The sequence below is a fragment of the Astyanax mexicanus genome, chromosome 1 (assembly GCF_023375975.1).
Source record: "Astyanax mexicanus isolate ESR-SI-001 chromosome 1, AstMex3_surface, whole genome shotgun sequence".
NCBI lineage: Eukaryota > Metazoa > Chordata > Actinopteri > Characiformes > Acestrorhamphidae > Astyanax > Astyanax mexicanus.
The window spans coordinates 124,800,837-124,827,612 of NC_064408.1; the positions used below are offsets into that span (position 1 = coordinate 124,800,837).

At 40.6% G+C, this 26,776-nt stretch overlaps 2 protein-coding genes and 1 long non-coding RNA gene across 12 annotated transcripts in view; 2 read left to right on the top strand and 1 right to left on the bottom strand.

Moving 5' to 3' along the window:
* The window catches only part of LOC125780488 (NACHT, LRR and PYD domains-containing protein 12-like), a 543,312-nt gene that overhangs the window by 460,340 nt on the left and 56,196 nt on the right, over positions 1-26,776 (top strand). The gene's annotated exons all lie outside the window — the stretch shown is intronic.
* Positions 1-26,776, bottom strand: part of LOC125784807 (uncharacterized) — a 189,483-nt gene that overhangs the window by 73,094 nt on the left and 89,613 nt on the right. The gene's annotated exons all lie outside the window — the stretch shown is intronic.
* The window catches only part of LOC125784528 (NACHT, LRR and PYD domains-containing protein 12-like), a 207,534-nt gene continuing 202,988 nt past the window's right edge, over positions 22,231-26,776 (top strand). For 4 of the 9 annotated variants that reach the window (XM_049468279.1, XM_049468292.1, XM_049468293.1 and 1 more), the window contains exons 1-2: positions 22,232-22,353; positions 25,994-26,259. The gene's annotated coding sequence lies outside the window, so the exon portion shown is untranslated. Of the gene's footprint in view, positions 22,354-25,824; positions 26,260-26,776 lie in introns of those variants that run through there. The other 5 variants (XM_049468294.1, XM_049468290.1, XM_049468288.1 and 2 more) reach the window with 3 other exon arrangements.

A 26,776-nucleotide genomic window follows, 5' to 3' on the forward strand; every position in this document is an offset into this window, starting at 1 on the left:
AGACCCTAATAGTGAAGGTGAATGATGTTTACCAATATGCCAGCTTACTTCTGCGAGTCAGGAACATGCGTAAATTTCACTGTCCAAAGGAAATGGTGATGTCCCATCTTCGTAGCACAGAACGTCACCTGACAAAAAACCCACAATTGGATGCTTAGTACAAAGAAAAGATCCAGAGATTGGAAGATGCTGGGTATGTGATCAAGTTATCCCCTCAGGAATTTGAACTGTCAGAAGAATCGTGGTACCTTTCACATCACATTGTGTCCCACAATGGAAAACATAGAGTGGAGTTCAATCGCTCTGTCCTGTTACCTGGTCCTACGCTGGGACCTACTCCTTTGGGAGTGTTGATCCGCTTTTGTGAACACCACATAGCCATTAGTGGAGACATAAGAAGAATGTTCCACCAAGACAAGCCACTTCTTAGGTTCCTGTGGCAAGATATGAAGACAGAGAAGGCACCAGACATGTACGAATGGCAAGTCTTCCCATTTGGCACGACCTGCGACCATTTTGTGCAACATATGCCCTCCAACAGCATGTCTTCAACCACTGCCCACCAGATGAAGCAACGTGGGATTTAGTAGAGCATTGTTTCTATGTAGACAATTGTCTACAAAGTGTCTCCTCCAGTGTTAAAGTGCACAACCTAGTCAACAAGCTACAATCCCTGTTAGCAGCTGGTGGATTTTATATCAGACAGTGGGCTAGTATTGAAGCATCTATCATTAACCATCTACCCACAGAATCCAGATCATAGAGCACCGAGTTGTGGATCTCCCAAACTGAGATAGATAAACTTGGCATTTGTCCTGGCTAGATCCAGAGTCGCTCCAAATCGCCAGCACTTAGTACCAAGGTTGGAGCTCAGTGCTGCACTTATTGGAGCACAGCTCAATAAGTTACTGCAAAAGAGTTATCACCTATGGACAGACTCCACAACAGTGCTCAAGTCTGAATCCTGCAGATTCAAAGTATTTGTAGGAACAAGAGTTGCTGAAATTTAAGAGCTCACCGACATTCCTGCCTGGCGCTATGTAGATTCAGCAAACAACCCAGCAGATGATATTACACGCTGCAAAACTCTTTTAGAACTGCCACAACCGAACAAATGGAGTAACAGACCTACATTTCTGAACTACCTCCTGAGTCATGGCCAGCAAATCCATTACCTGGACCAACAGAAGAACACACTGAGTTGCGCAAAAAGTAAAGTTCTGGGGCTTATCTTGTGTGCAGTCTGATGCAGCAGTACTAGAGTTTGCCCAGTATTCAACACTGGAAGATGCAGTAAATGCCATTTGCAGGTCCCAGCATGGGGCGGCAGATGAGACAGGTGATTCAGAGGAGATGATTGCCGCAAAGCAGAACATATGCTGCTACAGAAAACCCAAATTGACAGCTTTCCAGAAGAGTTTGAGGCTCTTAAGGCTGGCAAGTCCATTGCTTTATCCAGTCATCTCCTTCGACTTTCCCCAGAGTTTGACAACATTGTTGAGCTTATCCGTGTGGGTGGACGACTCCGTCGTGCTCCAGACCTCAGCTCTGACACCTTACATCCAATAGTGCTGGACCCTATACATCCTGTCACTCAACTTGTGGTCAAGTTAAGTGACCACCAGCATCGTCAGGACTTTCTACACCTGCACTGTGGAAAGCATTCTGACGGGTAGCATCACCACTTGGTACGGGAACTGTACTGCTCTTGAGAGGAAATCCCTGCAGAGGGTAGTGTGCACAGCGCAGTACATCACTGGGGTTCAGCTCCCAAACCTTTTGCATTTAAACACCAACCGCTGCCTGAGGAAATCCAGAAGGATTATGAAGAACCCGTCCCATCCAAGCCGCTCACTGTGCTCACAACTGCCGAGTGGAAGGAGGCTCAGAAGGTTGAAGACCAGAACCAGCCGGTTCCGAGACAGCTTCTTCCCTTAGGCGACCAGGCTGTGGAACAGCCAGTAGAACAGTGTTCTGCCCAACCCACTCCACTGACAGCCATACAAACTCTGCACCCTGCACTTTACTTTACACTGCATCAGACTTTCCTATATTATACAGCATTCTGCCCCCTGTACCCACTCAACTCATTCCTTACCTGCACTTACTCCTAGTCATTCTGTCACCTACTGGACTATTTCTTCACTTCCACACATACACTCTAGATATCTGCATATCTATAATATTTGTGCAATATTTGTTCTGTGCAATATTTTTCTATAGTGTAAGTTATGTGTATTGTTATTGAGTGTATTGTGTATAGTGTTTATACTGTAAAGCTATCTGTATGTCGTATTTTATATTATATTTTATTTTATTATTCTTCTTGTAAATATTATTCTCTGCACATTGGTGGGAATCTGTACCCAAGTTTTTCACTCACGTGTACACCTGTACTCTGTGACGTGACAATAAATATCTTGAATCTTGAGCACTATGATGCTAAACTTTGCCATCCTGGGTCAGAAAGGGTCTTTGCAGAAATCAGACAATTCTTTTGGATTCTCAAGGTCAGAGAGACAATAATACGCTACCAACTTTTCTGCGTTGAATGCCAGAAATAGAGGGCCCAACCAAAGATCCCTAAGATGGCAGACCTTCTGCCAGGTTGTCTACGCCTTATGAAACCAGCATTTTACTCCACAGGAGTAGATTGTTTTGGCCCATTACTGGTAAAGCATAGAAGAAGCCATGAAAAAAGGTGGGGCATAATATTTAAATGCATGACAACCCGTTGTGTCCACCTTGACCTGCTCTACAACATGGACACATTCCTTCTTAATGGCTCTGTCGCTTCTTTGCTCGACGTGGAACCACATTTGAGATCCTGTCTGACCAGGGAACCAACTTTCGAGGAGGGGACAAAGAGCAGACAGATGCATTCAGTGCCACGTGCCTAGGGCTTCAGACTCAACTGGCTAAACAGAAAATCAGATTTCAATACAACCCTCCTAGTGCACCTCATTTTGGAGGAATATGGGAGAAGAAAATATGCTCTGCCAAAGCTGCTCTACATACCTGCAGAGGTCCACTAACAGCTCTTTGTGTTTTCCTGCATTTATCTGCAAGCAGTTTCTCTGGCACCAAGTCCTGAGTCAGTTTTCTGTACTCCGTCATCTCTATATTGTATTATAGTTCAATAGTACAGTTGTGAGAGCTTTTGCAGGTGTAAACAGGCAGAATTGCACTTAAAGTGTGCAGTATAGAGAGTAAAGAGAAAGGGAGCAATAATCTTTCAAAGTGTAGTCCCCTTGCTACTGACAACCATGTCAGACTGACCTCTCTGTGTCTTCACATATTGTGGTTAATTTGTGAAGTAGCTCAGGATCCAGGTGGTAAGGTGATGGTTCTGTGCACTCCAGCTTGTCCTTCAGGAGCATGGGTTGGATGCTATTGAAAGCTCTGGAGAAATAAAACAAACATTTGTGCTCCAGCATCCTCCAGCTGAGAAAGATGTGAAGGTTAATGGCAGCATCCTTTATCGGTTAGTATGCAAGCCGAAGTAAGTCCATTGATGGAAGTGGAGGTGAACCTGGAGCAGTCTCTTTAGGATTTTCATCAGGTGGGATGTCGGTGCAACTGGCCTGCTTATGTTGAGGTCTTTGGGGTGTGAGGTCACTGGTGGCACTGGTACCATGCAAGATGTTTTCCACAACTATTACCAACTATGACTTTTGGTAATGTAGCGGGCTCAGTGGTTTAATACCTGGTGCTAATTGAGATGTTGAAATATTTTTAATTGGGCGCCAGTTATTAAATTAATTTAATTAGATTAATTAATAAATTAATTAATCAAATTAATTAATAACACAAGACATCTCAGGGTGTGGTTTCTACAGGTGACAGAAATTCTCATAACCAAGTTATCCAGAAAACACACTGAAATTACAGGTTTTGTAATATAAAAGTATTTTATTAAATCACACAGATATGAGTAAATAACTCATTAAGAAGTCATAAATGTAGCCATTAGATATCAAATCATAGTGTTGAATGATAAATGAGAAATAAAACAACAAACACGTTATAATACTGATATGAAAGGAATAAAGATTAATAGAACTATTAAGTGAGTATTTCTAAATAAGGGTCTAAGGCATTTTAAGTCTACGAAACCAGTTCTTATTTCCAACCAAGCAACTCAAAATGAGTCATCTATACTAAAGAAGACTAAAGTAAAGACCCGACCCAAACCATGACCAAAAGACACCATCTGCCGAAAGATTAAACCCAGCTCTGCCTTACTCTGAGGTGTTGAAGTGGGCCTTGGTGACGTCCGTCTGGGTTGGTCGTCTGCTGCTTCACCCCGAAAAAGGATCACGTGAGCCTGTCTGCAGGATGGTTTGACTTCCTGTGTCAGCACGGAGCCCCATTAGAACCCACAGGGTAAACCCCTTCACTCTCAGCTGGCTTGCTGGTGGCCTCCGGACCGCAGGTTTCTGGCTTGGATCTGGCGGATCTCTTTTTCAGCTGTACTTTAGCTAAACTTAGATGGAATAATGCTTGGCTTCGTAGATTGTAAAATAACCTTAGATATTTTAACTAGGATAGCTAATATTAATATACTTGAAGAAGATTAAATGCTAGTCTAAGAAAACTAAACTAAGATGACTAAATTAAATAGTCTATCCTTTCTCCATCTCTGGGCCCTCTCTATCTGCCCTTCTCTCCTCCACTTCTCTGCTCGAACTTCTCCCTGAACTCTCCCCTCAACTCTCTTCAACTGCTTCCTCCAACTGAACTGACTGTGACTGACCCAGTTTAACTATTAGTCTCTGTGGCCTGTTTGGCTATTGAGCTACGATTGGCTCTGTGGCCCAAGTGTCTGTGTTTTGATTGGCATAGGGGCAATTTCAAACTTTGGCGGGGAAGATGATCTTGTTCACAAAGTGCCATAAAAACACTCCACATGGTCACCCTGCTTCAGCTAGTGAGAGATTTCCAATTTTTCTAATAGACCAGACCAAAAGAAAACTCAATTAAACAGTGGATCAAAATACATTCTTCAGCATATCAGTTTGTGAGGATAAATTCAGGAAACAACAATCTTACAATTGAATCACAATAAATGTAATATATATATATATTTTGCCCACAAACAGTTTTGTAATATTCAAGATAATCTTAGAAATACAACAATGGATGGTACCCTGTCAGAAAGAGATCAAGAGTCATGTTATTATTTAAACCCAATTAAATCACTTAAAAGATAATACATGGTTAACCCTGTCATGGTAGGGGTGTGGGAGGAGCCAAGTGCGGAGATATAACGAAAAGGGTTTTACTATAATTATGTGTGCATCAAAGAAAAGGGGGAAAATAAACAAGAGAATGCCCTTTCGGCGCGACAAAGCTAACTAAATAATGCCTCTGTTTGAAATAAAATAAAGACAGAAATTCAAGAAAATTAAATTATTTTATTTTCTCCTCAGCCTTGCAGGCTTTCCCTTATCTTTTCTTTCTTGCCTGGCAAGCTTTCTTTTATTTTCTGTTCTCTTATTTTGTTTTCTTTTCTTCCTTTTCTTTTTCCCTTTTCAGCCTTGCAAGCTTTCTTTTATTTCTTTTCAGCCTTGCAGGCTTTCTTCTTTTATGTATTTATTTATTCTTTCTTTTCAGCTTTGCAAGCTTTCTTTTATTTTTTTATTTTTTCTTTTTTATTTTTAGCCTCGCAGGCTTTCTTCTTTTATATATTTTTTCTTTTCAGCTTTGCAAGCTTTCTTTTTCTTTTTCTTTTTTCTCAGCTTTGCAAGCTCTCTTTTATTTCTTTTCTTTTCAACCTTGCAGGCTTTCATTTATTTTTTATTTTCAGCCTTGCAGGCTTTCTTTTATTTTTTCTTTTCAGCCTTGCAGGCTTTCTTTTATTTTTTCTTTTCAGCTTTGCTCCGTGGAGCTACCGTTTACCGGTCACAGGGCATGAAGTCTGCGACATCAGTCTGCTGGAAGCTCGCCTTTTTAAAGACGGTACCACAGCTGAGGCTGATGACGCGTGATTGGCTTCAGGTGGCCTTAATGATCCCTGTTCTAATGAACTCTCAGCCGGTTCCCTTCTTACCACCTTGGTGGGTTTATGGCGGCCTCTGGTGGCCGCTGCGGGAACTGGCTGAGCCCTAACAGGACCCCCCCCCCTTAGGGGCGGCTCCCGACGACCCTGGTTTAGGGGCACGAGACCGACGGAACTCCCGGATAAGCTCCGGGTCCAGAATGCGCCGGGCCGGAACCCAGGAGCGTTCCTCCGGGCCGTACCCCTCCCAGTCCACCAGGTACTGGGTCTTGCCCTGTACCCGGCGACTGTCCAGAATCCGCCGCACCGTGTAAGCGGGGGCTCCGTCAACAAGGCGGGGCCCAGGCCGTCGTGCAGCTAGGGAGGTCTCCCCACATAGGAAGGGCCGGAGGCGAGACACATGGAACGTGGGGTGAATCCGTAAATGGGGTGGAAGGCGTAGACGGTACGTAACTGAATTGATGCGCCTTTCCACCTTAAACGGCCCCACGAAATGTGGCGCCAGTTTCTTGGATTCTACTTTCAGTGGAAGATCCTTGGCAGACAGCCAGACGAGCTGTCCTGGCCGCAAAGTCGGCGCCACCCTCCGGTGGCGGTCCGCGATCTGTTTCCTGGTCCTGGTTGTTTTCAGTAAGACGACCCGGGCTTTCTGCCAGGACCTTCGGCATCGCCGAACAAATTGCTCAGCAGTAGGCACCCCAACCTCCCGTTCCTGTTCCGGGAACATGGGAGGAGCGAACCCAAACTGGCATTCAAATGGGGACATCCCTAAGGATGAATGCCACAAGGTGTTGTGGGCGTATTCCACCCAGGGCAGATGGTCAGCCCAGGAGGAAGGGTTATTAGATGTCAAGCACCTCAGAGTCTGGCCAAGATCCTGGTTGAGTCTCTCAACCTGACCATTCGACTCTGGGTGGAAGCCAGAGGTCAAGCTCACAGAAGCTCCCATGAGCTGGCAGAAGGCTTTCCAATGGCGGCTAGCGAACTGGGGTCCTCTGTCTGACACCAAATCGCTAGGCATGCCATGGATTAGGGCCACATGCTGTAACAACAACTGAGCAGTTTCTGAGGCAGAGGGGAGTTTGGGCAGAGCCACAAACTTGCACGCCTTAGAGAACCGGTCAGCTAGGACCAGGACAACTGTGTTCCCCCGGGAAGGAGGCAGACCCGTGACAAAGTCCAGGGCGATGTGGGACCATGGACGGGCAGGAATAGGTAACGGCTGGAGAAGTCCCTGGGGCCTAGACCTGGGTGCCTTATTGCGGGCACAGGTTTCACATGTCTGGATGAAGGCGCGCAGGTCCTTCTCCATGCTTGGCCACCAAAACCGCCGGCGAAGGAAGTCCATGGTCCTAACCACCCCAGGATGACCTGAGAATGGGGAACAGTGTCCCCAGCTCATTACTTCCTTGCGGACCGCCAATGGAACATAGACTCTCCCTGGGGGGAGACCTTCAGGTGTTGGTTCCCGCCTTTGTGCCTCCCGGATGGTGCTCTCCAGAGTCCACTGGAGAGGTGCCACAATCCGGGAGTCTGGCAGGATGGGTGCAATCCTGGGTTCTGACTCTGGAGGGGTCCAGATGCGTGACAGTGCATCAGGCTTGGCGTTCCGGCTGCCTGGCCTATATGACAGTATAAAGTTAAAGCGGCTAAAGAATAATGTCCATCGAGCTTGTCGAGCATTTAGCCGCTTTGCCTGCTGTATATAGGCCAGGTTTTTGTGGTCTGTCCAGACCACAAAAGGGTGCGTGGCACCCTCCAGCCAGTGCCGCCATTCCTCCAGAGCCAATTTCACAGCCAAGAGTTCTTTATCCCCTACGTCATAGTTTCTCTCTGCTGGTGTTAATCGGTGAGAGTAGTATGCGCAAGGGAGGAGCTTCTTGGCTGGACCCAGACGTTGGGATAGGATTGCACCCACACCAACTTCCGATGCGTCCACCTCGATGATAAAGGGTTCCTCGGGGTCAGGGAGCTGGAGGATAGGAGGGGATGTCAGCCGCGTCTTCACCTCCTCGAATGTCCTCTGGGCTTCGGTGGTCCAGCGAAAGGGTCCTGGGGTCTTCCGGGTAAGCTCCGTGATAGGTGCAACTACAGAACTGTAGTTGCGCACGAAGCGCTGGAAGAAGTTGGCAAACACCAAGAACCGCTGGACCAACCGGAGGGAGGTGGGACGCGGCCAGTCCCGCACGGCCTGGATCTTGGCTGGATCCATGTGCAGAGTTCCCTTGAAGACAACAAATCCGAGAAAGGATACCCTGGACACATGGAACTCTGACTTCTCCAGCTTAACGTACAGCCGGTTCTCCAACAGTAGTTGGAGAACCCGCCGCACATGCCCTACGTGTTCCCTGAGGGACCGACTGTAGATCAGTATATCGTCGAGGTAAATGTAGGCGTAGTGATCTAGGGCCTCACGCAGCACCTCGTTAATGAACCGCTGGAAGACGGCTGGGGCATTAACAAGCCCAAAGGGCATAACTTTGTACTCATAGTGCCCACTAGGTGTGATAAATGCCGTCTTCCATTCGTCCCCCTGCCGGATGCGAATCAGGTTATAGGCACTACGCAGGTCCAACTTGGTAAATATTGTGGCCTGCTGTAGTACCTCAAACGCTGATGACATCAAAGGCAGGGGGTAGCGGTCCTTAACGGTGATGCTGTTGAGACCCCTATAATCGATACAGGGACGCAAGCAACCGTCCTTCTTCTTGACGAAGAAGAAACTTGCGCCCCCTGGGGAGGTGGAGGGTTTAATAAACCCTAGTTCCAAAGCCTCCCGAATATAATCATCCATTGCTCTTCTTTCCGGGGGGGACAGGGCAAACAGCCGTCCCCTAGGTGGAGTAGTGCCCGGAAGAAGTTCAATGGAACAGTCATACTCCCGGTGGGGGGGAAGAACCTGAGCCCTCTCCTTACTGAACACCTCCTTAAGGTCCCAATATTCCTCCGGCACCCCAGTCAGATCAGGGCTATCAGAAGAGGTGGGATTAGGAGGTGTTTGAGCTGGGGCCAGGTTCTCTAAACAGTGACCCCTGCATTGCGGCCCCCAGGCATACACAGACTGTGTAGCCCAATCCAAACGAGGGTTGTGTTTCTGCAACCAGGGGAACCCCAAAACTACTTGTAAATGTGGAACCCTGGTTACATAAAACATGAGCTCCTCTTGATGGGAGCCTACACGCATCTGGAGTGGGGCAGTCTGGTGGGTGATGGGTCCAGAGCCTAGGGGTCGTCCGTCGATGGCAGTGACGGGCAGGGGTCTATCTAACTCCTCCACTGGGATTCCTAGCTGATTGATTAGGCCTTGGTCTATAAAGCACCCAGCAGCCCCAGACCCACAAAGGCCAACAAGGTTGCTTTCAAATTGAAGCCCCAAGACAACCGAGCCTTAAGCTGGAGTCCTGAGACCACTGGGGGCTTATGTGGGTCCCTACATGCCACCCCTGAGCATGCGGGACCTAGTCTTTTCCCTGATATTGCTGCTTGGGAGCCCAGGTCTTGCTTACTGGGGCATTAGTACCCCCCAGTTGCATCGGCTGCTCTTTAGGATGGTTTGACCCTGCGCCGGGGTTAGGACTAGGGTGGAGATGCCAAGATGGCCGTGGGGCATTATTGCGGATTTCTCCCTTACGCTCTCGGTCTCGTTGGCGCATACGGTTATCTAACCGTATGCAGGTGTCATAGAGATCTTCCAGCTTCAGGGGGAGCTCTCTAGTGGCCAATTCATCTTTGATCCGCCCATTAAGTCCTTGTAGGAAGAGGGCATGTAATGCTACCTCATTCCAACCGCTCTCGGCAGCCAATGTACGGAATTCGATGGCGTAATCGGCTACCGAGTGCGACCCCTGTCTAAGAGCCATCAATCGTGAGGAGGATTCCCCTCCTCCAGGGGGCTGATGGAATGTACGGCGCAAGGTCGCCGAAAATTCCCCACTGGAGGCACACTCAGGGGAGCCCTGCTCCCAAAGAGCCGTGGCCCAGGCTAGGGCCTTCCCAGACAGCAGGGAAACCATGTAGGCAACCCTAGAGCGCTCTGTAGGAAAGCGAGAAGGCTGCTGCTCGAATACTAATGAGCATTGGAGGAGAAATCCTCTGCAGCCCTCTGCACTACCATTATAGCGCTCTGGGGTAGCCACATGAGCATCCCCATGGCCTACCATGAGGCTGGGGTTATTTATCTGCTTGGGGGGAGCGGGTGGGTTGACTCTCCCCAGGTCACCTTGGTCGGACCGTATGGCTAATACCAGCTGAGAAACCTGCTCCATTAAGTGCCGGAGCAGGTCTTCATGGCGACCCAGGGAGGCCCCCTGATGCTGCACAGCTGCTCTAAGGTGTTCTATCTCTGCTGGCTCCATGTTTTGGTCGCAGACTTCTGTCATGGTAGGGGTGTGGGAGGAGCCAAGTGCGGAGATATAACGAAAAGGGTTTTACTATAATTATGTGTGCATCAAAGAAAAGGGGGAAAATAAACAAGAGAATGCCCTTTCGGCGCGACAAAGCTAACTAAATAATGCCTCTGTTTGAAATAAAATAAAGACAGAAATAGTAACAGAAATTCAAGAAAATTAAATTATTTTCTTTTCTCCTCAGCCTTGCAGGCTTTCCCTTATCTTTTCTTTCTTGCCTGGCAAGCTTTCTTTTATTTTCTGTTCTCTTATTTTGTTTTCTTTTCTTCCTTTTCTTTTTCCCTTTTCAGCCTTGCAAGCTTTCTTTTATTTCTTTTCAGCCTTGCAGGCTTTCTTCTTTTATGTATTTATTTATTCTTTCTTTTCAGCTTTGCAAGCTTTCTTTTATTTTTTTATTTTTTATTTTTTTATTTTTAGCCTCGCAGGCTTTCTTCTTTTATATATTTTTTCTTTTCAGCTTTGCAAGCTTTCTTTTTCTTTTTCTTTTTTCTCAGCTTTGCAAGCTCTCTTTTATTTCTTTTCTTTTCAACCTTGCAGGCTTTCATTTATTTTTTATTTTCAGCCTTGCAGGCTTTCTTTTATTTTTTCTTTTCAGCCTTGCAGGCTTTCTTTTATTTTTTCTTTTCAGCTTTGCTCCGTGGAGCTACCGTTTACCGGTCACAGGGCATGAAGTCTGCGACATCAGTCTGCTGGAAGCTCGCCTTTTTAAAGACGGTACCACAGCTGAGGCTGATGATGCGTGATTGGCTTCAGGTGGCCTTAATGATCCCTGTTCTAATGAACTCTCAGCCGGTTCCCTTCTTACCACCTTGGTGGGTTTATGGCGGCCTCTGGTGGCCACTGCGGGAACTGGCTGAGCCCTAACATAAACCACTGATAACCAAATAAAGCTAAATTATCAAACTAGTTAAACCTTGTTGATTCAGACTTGAATGTGTAGGAAAATTTAATCAGGACACATCCAAACACATATACCATATACCAGACACATATACCATTATTTAGTAAACATTCTGTAAAACACCTTTTTTATATAGTCAATATATATATATTTTAAGCAAAATCGTCTCAGTGAGAAATTCCTCCCTCTGCTGAGTGTTTAGATAAGGCTGCTTGCTCGGAATTTACGACCGTGGGGGAGGATGGTGAAAAAGAGTTAGTCTCCCTACAACTGACAATGGAATTTCCAAGCTTAGAGCATTCATTTTAACTTCATGAATCTTATTTCTAAGTGATTGCAGAAATAACTACGCACAAACCCCTAAATTGGTATAATATTTGGTGAATTTACAATTTCCAAGGTCAGTTTAGAACACTCTCTCAAGTCCCGCAGTCCCGTCCTCGTCCTGTAGATGTGTGGCAAAAACCACAATCTCTTGAGCGAGGCTGAGTGAAGAAATAGTCAGGAAATGTCATTTTGAAATTTAAGGCTGTTTGAAAAAAGATTACTCCAAGGCTTTTAGAGTGTTCTGGGGGTCGAAGTTTCCTTATAGGCCGTAAAGTGGGGGTAGTGTGCGTATGTGTGTCCAAGCGATGCAGAAAACCTCTGTTTAGTCCACTACAGTAATGTCTATGTGAGATTGACACTGACCTGCAGGATTCAGGAGTAGTACTGCTCTCAGCTCTCAGGAGTTCATGCTGTAAACTGTAGATTCTCAAGTCACTCCCACCCTTTCCACATTACTGAATGCTACTCATCAAACTAATAGTACATGGTCTACTGGTTCAAATTTATCCTATACGGTATGGGTATTTTAGTTACTCTGATACTACAGTGCACAACAAAAATACAGAACTAAATAAAATTTGTTTCTGTAAGCTCTTCCTCATGATCATAAAGTAACTAAGTATTAAATTACAGGAAGTGTGATCAATGAATACCAACTAGACTTGTATACTAGCTGACAGTTTGACATTTTCTGCTCTAAAACCTATATACTCCACTAACAGCCCTCTCTGTAATCACTTTGTTTACTCTCACTTTGCAGGCTAGCTATGTGTAATTTTGGGGTAAAGACATGTGAAAACCTGGCATCAGTTGTAAACCTGGAAAGTTCTTGCCTGAAAGAGCTGGACCTCAGTAACAATGACCTGAAGGATTCAGGAGTGGAAATAATCTCTGCTGGACTGAAGAGTTCAAACTGTAAACTGCAGATTCTCAGGTTAGTATCTTTCTCATTTTATTACTGAATGATAAATATGGTTAAACCAGGTTAATGAAGAGAGAATGAAGCAATTGGAGCTGCAAGATATGCCTGGGCCTAACAATGCCAGTGCAGGTAAGACAGGATGATGTACTTCCAGTCACCTTCCAGCTACGGTCAACCTAGTCACTTCCAACACTTGCTCCTGTTGTGCTCCCACCTATTACATCCCCACAAGTGATGCAACAAGTCACTCTAGCCTCTATGGCACTTCCTGCTGGAACACAGCAACTGCTGCAACCTGCGGCCAGCAAGACCAGCTCCACCGGCAAACCCAACATCTCAGCTCCAGAGTCCAGTACCCATGGCATCTATGCCTGTGAGTCTACAACCTGGCCCAGTGATAACCTGCTCCTGCTCCACAACCTGTTCCCCACCCTGTGCCACACCCTTCAATGCATGTCATCACCTCAGCCTCTCTGGCTCATCCTGCACCTCAAGTGGCAGCATCTTTTGAGTCAAAACTCCCTAGTGGACTAGCACTGGCAAAGAGTTGACACTCCATCCAACAATCTCCTGCTAATCCAGTAGAGTCTCAGTTTTCAACAATGTACCAACCCGCCTACAGCTACAGCCAACCAACCATGGAGACACTCAACACTGCTCAGCACGCCAGCTATGGATCTCAACCACCTTTCTCGACTCACCATAGGAAACAGCCTGCTCCAGTTCTCTCCACTGCCTACCCTGGCTACACACCACTACCCGAGTTACTCATAGCATCAACCCTTGGAATCCCTTGACCTTCCCTTCCAGTGTTCAAGAGTTGTTGGTAGATTCATTTTGCTCTGCTTAAGATTGCAGTAGACAATGTACTGGGGAGAAATCTTCATCTCAGCAAGCAATATAAATATCAAGTGTCAATAGAACACGTAAAGCTCCTAAGAGCACTGCAGCTTGCCAAGGCACACATGCATGACCCAGCACCATATACAAGAGTGCTGCAGGCTCTACGAGATAAGTATGGGCAATCAGGACAGCTGGTCCAAAGTGAGCTAGGTGCCAAAATTAATGTGACTGCTCTAAAAATTGGTGATGCCAATGTCTTTGACTCATTTGCATTGTAGGTCCAGTTTTTGGTAGGCATGTTAAAGACACTCGATGGACAGAATGGATATGAGCTTCACTGTGGTTAACACGTTGATTGTCTGCTTAGTAAGATGCCTCCTACTTACTGTGATGGCTTTATTGCGTATTGCCAGCGATATGGTAATCTGCAGACTGGCACTGACAGAACCTACACCCTTCAGGACTTGGCTACCTGGCTCCAAACAAAGTCACAAGCAAGGCGGACCTCCAGTAGAGTGGCAGCAATGTAACAGACAGATCCCCCAGTCAGCTAGGAAGGATCAGCGAACTGATCAACCCAAGGAGATGCCAAATACTGCGTTCTTCAATGTATCTGACAGGGTAATCAGGTAAGAGACATCTTCTGCAGAGCTTTTGCAGATGAAGGCCAAACCCAAGCTCAAACCTTTCTGTCCCTATTGTGACAGCCAGGACCACTACTTCAATTTTTGTGAGGAATTCAAGAAATTGACCACCGATCAGATCCTTAAGTGGCTCAAGGATGGCAAACAGTGTCGAAAATGTGGACACAATGACACTGAGGCGCCTCTGTAAAAACTGTAAGGACACACACCTCACCATCTTGCACGAGTCGGTCCAGGAAACCAAACGAAAGGAACATTAGGCGGATCTGTTCCCATCTGCATAAGCTGGGCTGGTCACTTCAAGAGCCAGTTGATACTGTCCATGTCTCACCTGGACTCACCTGCCTGCAGTCTCAGCTTCCAGAGAGCTTCTTAGGAACGTGGAACGCCTGTGGCAAATAGACACCTTGCTCTACAGTGAGAAAGCTGACCAACACGCTCTCGCTCTGCTCCAGACAGCCACCAGAGATGGTGTTCCATGCTACACCACTCCTCTTCCTTGCCGTACGACCGACATAGCTTTCCGGGCTCCTGCAGAAGTAGTACTCCCAGGCTTTGCTGCACAGAACGAAAGCTTACTAAGAACCCTACACAAGCTAAGTCTTACTGCACTGAGATGCGGAAGCCCCAGGAACCAGGGTAATTTTTAAAGGATTCATCAGAAGAAGCCAGCCAGTCACCAGATTCATGTTTATACCACACCACATGGTCCACCACAACAGAAAGGACAGAGTCGCCTTGGACTGTTCTTTCCAATACCGAGGGCAGTCACTAAACGAGCTCTTCCCTGCTTGGTGTCTTACTGAGGTTCCATTAGCATTTGGTTGCCGTGAGCGGTGACATAAAGGCAATGTTCCATCAGATCAGCTTGCAGCCCACTGACACACCAGTGCTGCCAACTATCTATGAATAGCGAGTGCTTCTATTCGGCACTACATACAGCCCTTGTTGTGCGGTATATGCACTCCAACGGCAGATTCGGGACAACTGTGGCAACAAGTCCAACTTGGTCAAAGTTGTGGAGCACTCCTCTTATGTGGACAATTGTCTACACAGCACCCACACTGCTGCTGAAGCCAAAGCTCTCATTGACGACCTACGCAAGCAAGCAGACTTTCCTCTGGTCAGACTCCACTATGGTGCTCCAATGGCTGAGATCAGAGTTGTGCCTTTATAAGGTCTTGTTGGCAGAGAGTCAAACTCTGTCAATAGAATAGTCACACTTTTATGAAGCAGTACTACTGATATTGTTGGACTTTGTTGGATTCTTTAATTATTTTTTTAATTACTCTATACATTCTACAATCTCTAAAACTCTATACACCAAACAAGAACACCACTGTAACCAGCTCCTTTCCAAATGCATAATGATCTTCTTAAATCTCTACTAAGCATATAGCAGCATTTTATAATTCTATAATAACAGACTTTTGTTCTGTTCTGTTTCTGTCTAAACTTTTCATCCTTTCTTCACCCTGTTCCTCAGTGATCAGGACTTCACAGGAGAGAACATTACAGGGCAGTTTTTAGCTTTTAGCAATGGTCACTAGACTGTCATAATATTATGTTCAAGTGGTGTGTATTGCTGAAGCTTTTAATACATTTTGACTTTGAAAGTGTAACCTAAAGAACATTTAATGTGTAGAATTTATAGCTTGCAATAGTATCAAATGATAAACGTAAACAAAAATGTGCAGTTGTTCAAACTGGCTTTTTGCTGTCTGATTTTCTAAATGCAATTTAACATAAGTTTCCTTTCTCTTAACTTGTCTTCTTGATTTTCTCTTTCTATGTAGATTATCTGGTTGTATGGTCACAGAGAAAGGCTGTTCTTCTTTGGCTGCAGCTCTGAGTTCAAATCCCTCCCACCTGAAGAAACTGGATCTGACCTTCAACCACCCAGGAGAGTCAGGACAACAGCTGTTCTCTGCTGGACTAGAAAAGCCAGGCTACAGGTATGAACAATTGTTCTGAGGTGCATGTTGTTAAGTTTTAATTAAGATAAGCAAGCAGCTCCCTTCCATCTTGCATGTACTTTTAATATTGAACATGGTTTAGAAACAACCTCTATATTTTTTTTATAAGGAAAATAGGTCAGTTTGAAAAACTGTCAGATTAACAAACATATTTTGCCTAATAGCAGCTTCTATATGTAAACATGTGCAATCCTTGAATATCTCATTTTGAAAATTGTATTAATTAAAACAGTAATTCAAATAGCCAAGTGAATTAACTTAACCACTCACTCTGCACTAGTGACAAGTGTTTGTACACAAATTGTTGACTTTGTCACACCAATCTGGAGCAGTCATGAAATCATCTAATGAAAAGGACTGTCAAAACTCAACCACATAAATGGGCATAACTGAACATAAAAATCTAGGTCTGAGAATGTGTATTTGTGTAATTTATTTTTAAATAACATATTATAGATTACATTAATATAGACGCTCAGTAAAGTAGACTCTAAAATAGTAAATTAATACTTAGATCGTACATTATACATTAAATCGTACATTAAGTACATATTTTAAATGAAATCATGTGTGCCACAATTATTGGCACCCCTGGTGTTGGTACTTTGTACAACCTCCTTTTGCCAACAAGACAGCACTTAATCTTCATCTATAACTCTTCACAATATGGGAGAATACAGAAAGAGGGATCTTCCACCATTCTTCTTTCCACAACCTCTCCTAGGCACTTTCCTCTTCAGCTCACCCCACAGCTTTTCTATTCTATTGAGATCTAGGGACTGTGAATCGAGATAAGCTTGATTTTGTGTCTTGCGAACCATTTTTGAGTAGATTTGGCAAAATATTTAGGGTCATTATCTTGCTGAAAGACCCAGTGGTGACCCATCTTCAGATTTCTGGCAGAGGCCACCAAATGTTCATTTTACTCAAACATGTACCTTTAAATAGCAAAATCAGAGATAGTGATTTTAAAGTGTCTTATAATATTTTTCAGAGCTGAATTGAAATGAAATTGCTGATCCAAAGAAACAATGATTTGTAAAGGAAAATCATGCAAATTATCAGGGGTGCCCAAATCTTTTCATAACACTGTATCTTTGTCTTAAATTAAAATTAAATTATTAGAAACATTTAAATGTCACAAATGTCAAAAACTGGGAATCATTAGAAAAAAAAGAAACTGGAAAGAGAACGAATAGAGACTTTAGTTTACACTGTTTTTTCTCTCTCTCTCTGTTTAGAATTGAATCTGGAGGGGCAATCAGAACAAAACCAGGACTAAAGAAATGTAAGTTAGTTCAAACATACATGCACATAAACGCACACTCACACAAACTCACACTCCCACAAAAACACACTCTTAAAAACCTACGCTTACACACACACATTTACACAAACACACTCACATAAACACACACAAAGACATACACTCTCACAAACATACACTCTCACAAACATACACTAACACACACTCACACATACACATACAAACTCACACAAACACACTCTCACAAACACACTCACACACACACAAACATACACTCACTCAGATCTGGGCCAGAGTTGTACGCCTCCGGTCCGGAACTGATCCAGATGTGGGCCAGATTTGGGCCATACGAGTAAAGAAATTGCTGAGATCTGGCCCGGTGCTGGGCCGGATTTGGCCCATGTCTGCAAACCAAATCTGTACCGGTACTGGCTCACCGTGCAAAAGGACACCGGGCCAGAACATTTGGATGATTTACGCCGGATAATTTTTGCTATATGGGCACACACATACTCACACATACTCTCTTTCTCTGTATCAGTGCAGTGTGTAATATGTGTTCTTGTGTTCAGACGGCTGTGATTTCACACTGGATCCAAACACAGCGCACTGTAATCTCTCTCTGAGTGAGGAGAACAGAACGGTGGTGAGGAGAGAGGAGCTGCAGTCGTATCCTGATCATCCAGAGAGGTTTGATAGGTGGCCGCAGGTTCTGAGTAGAGAGGGAGTTACTGGACGCTGTTACTGGGAGGCTGAGTGGAACGGAGAAGGAGCTGCTGTAGCTCTGAGTTATAAAACCATCAGCAGGAAAGGAAACGGATCAGACAGTGGGTTTGGAGAGAATATAAACTCCTGGAGTCTGTTCTGCTCTGATAACAGATACACTGTTCATCACAATAAAAACAGAACTGTTCTCCCCACTCCTCCCTCCGGCTGTAGGAGAGTAGGAGTGTATGTGGACTGTCCCTCCGGCACTCTGTCCTTCTACAGAGTCTCCTCTGATACACACACACCCTCACACACACAGTCACACACTCTCTCACACTTACACACATTCTACACCACCTTTACTCAGCCCCTCTGTGCAGGGATTGGGGTTGATTATGGCTCTTCAGTGACTCTGTGTAAAATAGCATAACCCTGTGTAACAGAGTGTGTGTGTAGTTGTGTGTGTTTGTTAGGGAAGTTAAGAGGAATTAGGAGCACAAGCTTTATGAATATTTTTTTATCTAGACTAAAAACATGTTCAAACTGATTCATCAATCTACAGTTTATCACACTGTTTATGATTACTGTAATAAAATGTATTTCTTTATTCCTGTAATTCATATTGTTATTTTTGTTAGATTATTTTGTGACATGTTTGAATATATATTTACAGAGCTTCTGTTACTGTTACACAGTTTAACATTTGTATATCTTTCTTTATTCCTATATTTCAGATTTTTTTTTATTATTATTTTCTTTCTATTTTCAGTTTATCATTATGGAGTTTTTTATTATTGTTACATTGTTTATTGTTTATTGATTGACTATTAGCAATCCAGAAATTAGGTCTGAAATATGGGGCAAAAAATCCCATGACTGAAACTCTTGGATACCCCAGATTTTTGCTGCAAATGTCTGAAAAAATATATAATTACAGGCTGTAGTTCTGTTTCTGTTTTATTGCATACTTTATTATTATCCTACTTTTACCCTGTTCTTCTATAATCAGAAACCCACAGGATAGACCACCACAGAGCAGCTATTATTATTATTTGGGTGGTGGTTCCTTATTCTCAGCACTGCAGTGACACTGATTGGCAGTGTATGTCATATATTTTGTCTCTGTATATCTGTGTATCTTTTAGCTGCTGTAAAGAAAACAGGTGTGGTTAATTTGAAAGTATGAAGTCTCATGCTAGTTCCTGCTATCCATCCTTCTGTCTGATGGTCTGAAGATGAAGACACAGTTCTGATTTCTGGGTTTAAACTTCTGCTTTTACATGTACAAACATGCAGTCCTGGGACCAGATTGTTTAATTGTTTAGTCCTCACAGTTATACAGAACTACCCAGTCACAGAACCTTCAGTAGCTGTTGAGAAGAGATTCAAGCTCCAGAAGAAGAATGGGACGACGCAGCTTCAGGTTCTGATTCTGCTCACACTGACCGGTATGAAGCATTATTACTTTCTCTGTCTGGGTTTCTGATATGCAGGAGTTTGTACTGCAGTTGAGGAATAGTGATTGGGTTCGTTCTAACAATGCCTAAAAACAGAGATAAAGTGGAGAACTGTCTCTTTTAATGTTTGAACTGATTTTAAAATACAGTATCAGCTCCAACTTCATTACGTTACTTAAGTAGAAATGTTGGTTGAATGTATGAATTATTTTTCAGATGATTTTTTTACTTCTACTCCTTAGATTTTCACACAGTTATCTGAACTTTCTACTCCTGACATTTTAAAATAGCTTCGTTAATCCTATTTAATTTCAGCTTCTTTACGTTCCGGCTTCTCATCATTAAATTAAACCACTTTTCAGATAAATCTCTTCATTAGGATAAAGTGAATTTGATTGTAGTTGGATAAGAAGTATAAACACATGTGAACCCTCTTGTGTTCATGTGCCCTGGCTGGTAATGATGGACACAGGTTGGGATGATGCAGTTTCATTTGTAACTAATACAATAATATATATTCCATCTCCCCAACCAACTCATCCTATGCAAGTATTGGATAGAGCTCTATCATTCCAGAGAACTCAGTTCCACTGCTCCACAGCTCAACACTGGGAGATTTATACCCCTCTATATAACCCACACCTGGCATTTTCATAGGTTGGAGAAAGTGGACATGGTGAACAAACAGGCCTTCAGACGAACCAAGTTACTCAGTCTGCTGAAGTTCTGCAACAGAAGGACGAACAATTTTACGTTTCTGACCACAAAACACTCAACAAATCTAAAAATGAGTAATAACCAGGTCCTAATGTAATGGCAAATTCCTCTTTAAAAACCATTAGTTTAAAAACTGTGTGCTACTGACCTCTACTGGACTGTAGTGGTACTGCTAGGGGGTCACTGGCCAAATATTTAGTAAATTTAAGATATGACATATAATAAGAAATAGTTATTTGGAGTGTAAAACTTTAATGTATGCATTTAAATGGTTAAATGGATGTAACAGTGCTGTAAAAGCAAATAATACAGGTTTAAAAGGACCTAGTTTAGATTTATCTCCAGAACAAACCCAACACTTCTATATTCTGTAAATAAGGTAAGATAAATAAATACAGATTCCCACACTGTCCTATAATGATGCTCTGAGGATGTTCAGTATATGTCACTAAGGAACTTCATGAGTTAAAGTGAAAGACAGACAGAAATCTGTAGAGAACTTTACACAGCTTTTAGGGTATGTGACACAAAAAAACAGCACCATGGGTTCTTTTGGCGGTTTTATTTTAGTATTTTATAGCTACTTGTGGATTATATTAAGTAAAACAAAATGGGGGAATGTGTATAAAAAATATTTTTATATAAATATATTATACTTATTTGTATGTATTTATACATATTTATACAAAAATATATAATACATGTACTTTTTAGCTAAAATAATTCACTGATTACAAAGAACTACACATATTTATATAGAGAGGTGTGTGTGTGTCTGTGTGTGTGTGCGTGTGTGTGTGTGTGGTTTTAAAGCAGCTGGGTTAATGAACTTGCCCTCTCTCCTCCGTGACTCTGTGACTACTATTTATATAGTAAAAATATATAAATAAAACAAAAATAGAATAAAATCAAATAAAATATAAAATTAGAATTATAACATGTGCATAGCAGTATATAGTAAATATATTTTATATAGAAAACAGGTTTTTATCATATTTAAGTTGCACACAATTTTTAAATGTGTTTTGAGGTGTTTAGCTTAGTGTTTTTTTTTTTTGCATACTATCATCCCTTTATCTCAGGCACAACTTAAAACAAAACTAGAATAAAAACAAATAAAATATAAAATGCAATTAAATTATTAAGATATTACCTTAAGCATTACTTAAAATAGAAGTAGAGTAAAATCAAATAAAATATCATTTTGAATGAAATAAGAAATGTACTGTGCTCATACCAGAATTATTATTTTTTTATATACCTTAGACAGAACTTAAAATAAAAGTATTCAATTTAATAAAATAAGAAATGTAATGTGCTAATACCAGGGTTTAATTATATTACCTAAGGAATAACATAAAATAAAAGTAGAATAAAATCAAATCAAATATATAATATAATAAATAAGAATATAATGTGCTCATGTGAGTTTTTCATTTTCACCTCAGTCATGACAAAATAAAAGAAGAATTAAAGTAAATAAAATATAAAATTGAATAAAATAAGAAATATAATGTGCTCATACCAGAATGGGATTATTTTACATTAATCATGACTTAAAGTAAAGTTAACATTAAATCAAATAAAATATAAAACGAAATGAAATAAGAAATTGAATGTGCTAATACCTGTTTTTCGTTCTTTTATCTGAATCGTGACTTTAAATTAAAGTAGAATAAAATAAAATATGAAATTAAATAAAATAAAAAATATATAATGTGCTCATACCATGATTTCGTTCTTTTACATGTCATGACTTTAAATAAAAGTAGAATAAAATTAAATTTAAAAAATGTATAATGTGCTCATATCAAAATTTCGTTCTGTTACGTCAGTGATGACTTAAAATAAAAGTAAAATAAAATATAAAAATTTATATAACATACAAAAACATAAGGTGCTCATATCAGGATTTTTTTTCTTTTACCTCAGTAATGACTTAAATTAAAAGTGTGTGTGTTAGTGTGTGTGTGTGTGTGTGTATGTATATAAGTGTGTGTGTGTGTGTGTGTGTGTGTGTTAGTGTTAGTGTGTGTGTGTGTGTGTGTGTGTGTGTGTGTGTTATTAAAGCGGCTGGGTTGATGAACTTGCTCTCTCTCCTCCGTGACTCCGTTTCCCGCCTTTTTTCCTCTTTACCTCTTTGCTCGGGAAGAGTCTGAGGCTGAAACTCCACAGGCTGAAAAAGTAAGTTAACTACGGGCTCATTTCATTTAACTCGATTTTTCCTGCTAAATATACCGATAATCAGTTCAGTACAGAATTATCTGGTACATTTTTCCTCACAAATTAAGGTAAAAAGTGTAAAATAGTGAAAAACTGAGCTGGTGAATTCAGCTAGCTAACATGCTAATTTAATATCAGATTTAACACTTTCTGTTAAACTGGTAACCGCAATATATCAGTGTATCATTCATTAGATTTACACCTGTGGCTTTATAAACACAGTTTTACACTGTATTCACACTTTAGACCTGATTTTAAAGGTGTTTTAAAGGGATATTTGTTTCTATTACTTTCTTTTACCTCAGGTATGACTGTGGTATGAAACTCAGTGAGTCTGTAGTTCTCCAGTATTAACCCTGACCTGCATGATTTATAGAGAATTAACTCAGGATTTATTTATATTTACCCGTTTAAGAGCTGATTAAATGTACACTCAGGTGGACAGTAAACATTTGGTCTTTCAGCTACAGCTGATTATATTAGTAAAATAAGGTAAGATAATGCTGTATTAATCTCTATGGGAAATTAGAGTGTTCCATAAGCTTATATACAGATACACACACAAGTACATAAAGATTTAAGAAAAGTAAATATAAATACATAAAACAAAAATAGAATAAGATCAAATAAAATATAAAATCAGAAGTATAACATTTATTTCATCATACTCATAGGCTGCACGCGATTTTGAAATGCGTTTTGGGGATTTTGTTTTTTTTATACTATTTCTTTCTTTTACCTTCGGCTTCATTTAAAACAAAAGTAGAATAAAATCAAACAAAATATAAATTTTAATAAAACAAGACATATAATGTGCTCATAGCAAGATTTCATTATTTATCTCAGGCATGACTCAAAATAAAATATTAAAATAAAAAATATAATGTGCTCATACCACGATTTTGTTGTTTTACCACAGGCATGACTTAATAAAAGTAGAATAAAATCTAAAACATAGAATTAAATACAATAAGAAATGTAATGTGCTAATTGTAGGATTTCGTTTTTTTACCTGATGCATAACTTAAAATAAAAGTAGAATAAAACTACATAAAATATTACATTTAATAAAATAAGAAATATAATTCCAGGATTTCAGTCTTTTATCTTAGGCCTGCCTAAAATTAAGGTATAGTAAAATCAAACAAAATTTTAAATTGAAAAAAAAAGAAATATAATGTGCTAATTCCAGGATTTTAGCCTATTCTTTTACCTCAGGCATAAGTTAAAAGAAAAGTAGAATAAAATCAAACAAAATCTAAAATTGAATAAAATAAATCATAGAATAAAATAGAATAAAACATACATTTAAAGCTAACATGCTAATTTAATATCAGATTTAACAAGTTCTGCCAAACTGGTAACTGCAATATATTAGTGTATCATTCATTAGATTTACACCTGTATTCACACTTTAGACCTGATTTTAAAGGTGTTTTAAAGGGATATTTGTTTCTATTACTTTCTTTTACCTCAGGTATGACTGTGGTATGAAACTCAGTGAGTCTAAAGTTCTCCAGTATTAACCCTGACCTGCATGAATTATAGAGAATTAACTAAGGATTTATTTACCCAAACCCTTTCAGGCTTTTAAAAACTATTTTAATAAATTGTTTTATTTTTTATAAAAACTATTTTAAATGCAGTAGATTTTTGCAAAATGTACACTCAGGTGGACAGCATACATGTAGGTTTTCATCTACGGCTGATTATATTAGTAAAATAAAAAAATGTTTAAATAAAAACCCTAAAGGAAAATGTAAGAGTTCCTGCAGCTTATATACAGATACTCACAAGTGCACAAAGATGTAAGAAAATAGTTTACTACCTTAAAGTTTATCTGTTTAAATTGTATTGCTATCCTGGTATTATTCAACTTTATATTTAATTTGTTATTTTATTGTATTCTATCTTTCTATACTTGTGAGTATATGTATATAAGCTGTGGAAACACTTACGTTTTCTCATTTTTTATTTGTTATTTTATTTTAATAATGCAATCAGCTGTAGCTGAAAACTTAAATGTATGCAGTCCACCTGAATGTACCATGTACAGATATGGATGAGGGCAGGGGCGTAGCAGCAAATTCTGGGCCTCTATCCATGCCAGTATACAAAAAAAATCAGCATTTACATGGTCCCCTCTCCCTACTCTTTTCCCCCACTACCACGCCCATGGATGAGGGAGTCGAGTGTCCACAGCAATAAAGTGCCAGTACTGTAATTAGTATGTAGAATAGAGTGCAGTACAGTATTGTGTAAGAGAGCATGACTTATGCAAATAAAGCTGTAAAATATTAATCTAGTATAATTTAAATAATTATAATAATTATTATATATATTTTGGTAGAACATCATTCATACATAAGTGCAGCTTAAAGTTCTTTACAGACCACTTCATAACTAATAAGGTAAACATTTTATTACAGTAAAATGATGTTAACATTTGTCCACTGCACATACTTATTATTATTATTATTATTATTATTATTATTATTATTATTATTATTATAATCAAGGTTGTATTTATTATTATTATTATTATTATTAATCTAATTTAATCTCAATAATAATGTCATGTTACTGTTGTTTCAGATATTTAGGACCTGACAGAAATAATTGATGACTAATTGATTATAAAAAAAATAATCATGAGATTATTCAACTACCAAAATAATCATTAGTTTACCTAAATAATAGCCAAATGCCAATTATTAAAAAAAATAATCCTGTAATTTAATTTAACAATTACTTTTTAGTGTTGCCCACTGCCTGTGTTTCAGAAACATATTACAAAAATATCAAATTTAAATTTAAATATAAAATATAAATATATATATTTGATTTTTATGTCAGTTCTATTTATAGTGGACCAAATCTGGATTTGCCACTATTTGATTTCACATCTATTCTTATTGTATTGCTTACTGTACTGTACTGTATTGTAAAGTATTTCACATACCAAAAATGCCTTTAGGGAGTTGATTATGTATTTTTCCCTCCTGCAGGGACTATAGACCTAATATGCACAAATATTATTTAGCAGTAAAAGCATTGGACATTACAAAATATCTAACAAATTGTGTGGTTCACAAAAAAAAAGAAAGAATCCAAGTCATACTCTATTTAATATAAAATATAAAGTTTCACAAAAACACATTTGGTGGTTGAAATATTCCTAAAACACATGATATTCATTTTTGTGGACACGCAGATGATCGTAATTAACTACTTACAGATCAGTATTTGAACACTGCAGTAATTATCTTTAGCTTTTAACTTTCTGTACACAAAGTGTATTTATGCTGAAACGCACAGGACAAAAGTTTTGGCACAATCAACTAAATTCTTTTGTTAATATTTTGCTGGTATAAAGAAAGAGTGAGTTTAAAGTAACTGGATTTTAGAAAAAAAAAAACATTATATTGTACTACAGTGATAAAATACAGTACATTTACCAGCTACAAAAATCCACCCACAACCTCATTCATCCCACAGCAGAAATATCAGAACCTCCACCCCCAAACTCTGACTGTTACCCAGCCAATCACCAGCCTGCTCTGCAGATCATGTTTCACCTTTCCTGCCTGTGTCTTTACAGATTCGTGAATATTCAAACATTACATCATATTGTGAGGTTTAATTGGCTGGCTGCAGCGAAAGCCTGACTGAGGCTCCGCCCACTCATTGTCTATTGGCTCTAAGAGACAGAGGGGGCGGGACAGAGATACCTGAGCAGGTGAGGAAGAGAGAAAACAAAAGCAAGCTGATCCTCCATTACATAAGAGTGAAGAAAGAGTGACGCAGTTTAGGAAAAAACGATCTAAATTCAACCAACACGATTCTACAGCGGTTTATTTTCACTGGGTAAGTTCAGAAAACAATCAGAATGTAAAATATTGACCTGTAATATAAACTAATTTAATTTTAAGTTTATTTGCTTCAGATGTCGGATTTCAGAACTAGGCCAAAAATCACAACCGAGTGGACAACTTAAATATTCATGTAATTGTTCAGTATTTCATACAATTTCCAAAAAACACCAGTTATCTAAGGACATCTGAGTTCATTACAGCTGCTTTGAGTATCATTTATCAGTGTTTTACGGCGAATCCGATCAAAATATGTAAACAAATTCATTTCCTCGATTAGCCATGTTAGCATTGACACAGATTAGCATTGTTAGTATTGTCCCAGGTGGGCATATGTTAGTTACACACGATGGAAACATGTCCACAGGTAGAAGTTGGACAGTACTGTGTGTACAATTGACTAGACACTTATTTAAATGATCTGATATCAATTTATATTAACCTGACACTGATTTTAAAAAAATGATCAAAATGTGCTATAAATTATGTTCTTAAAGTTACAAAAGCCTGCT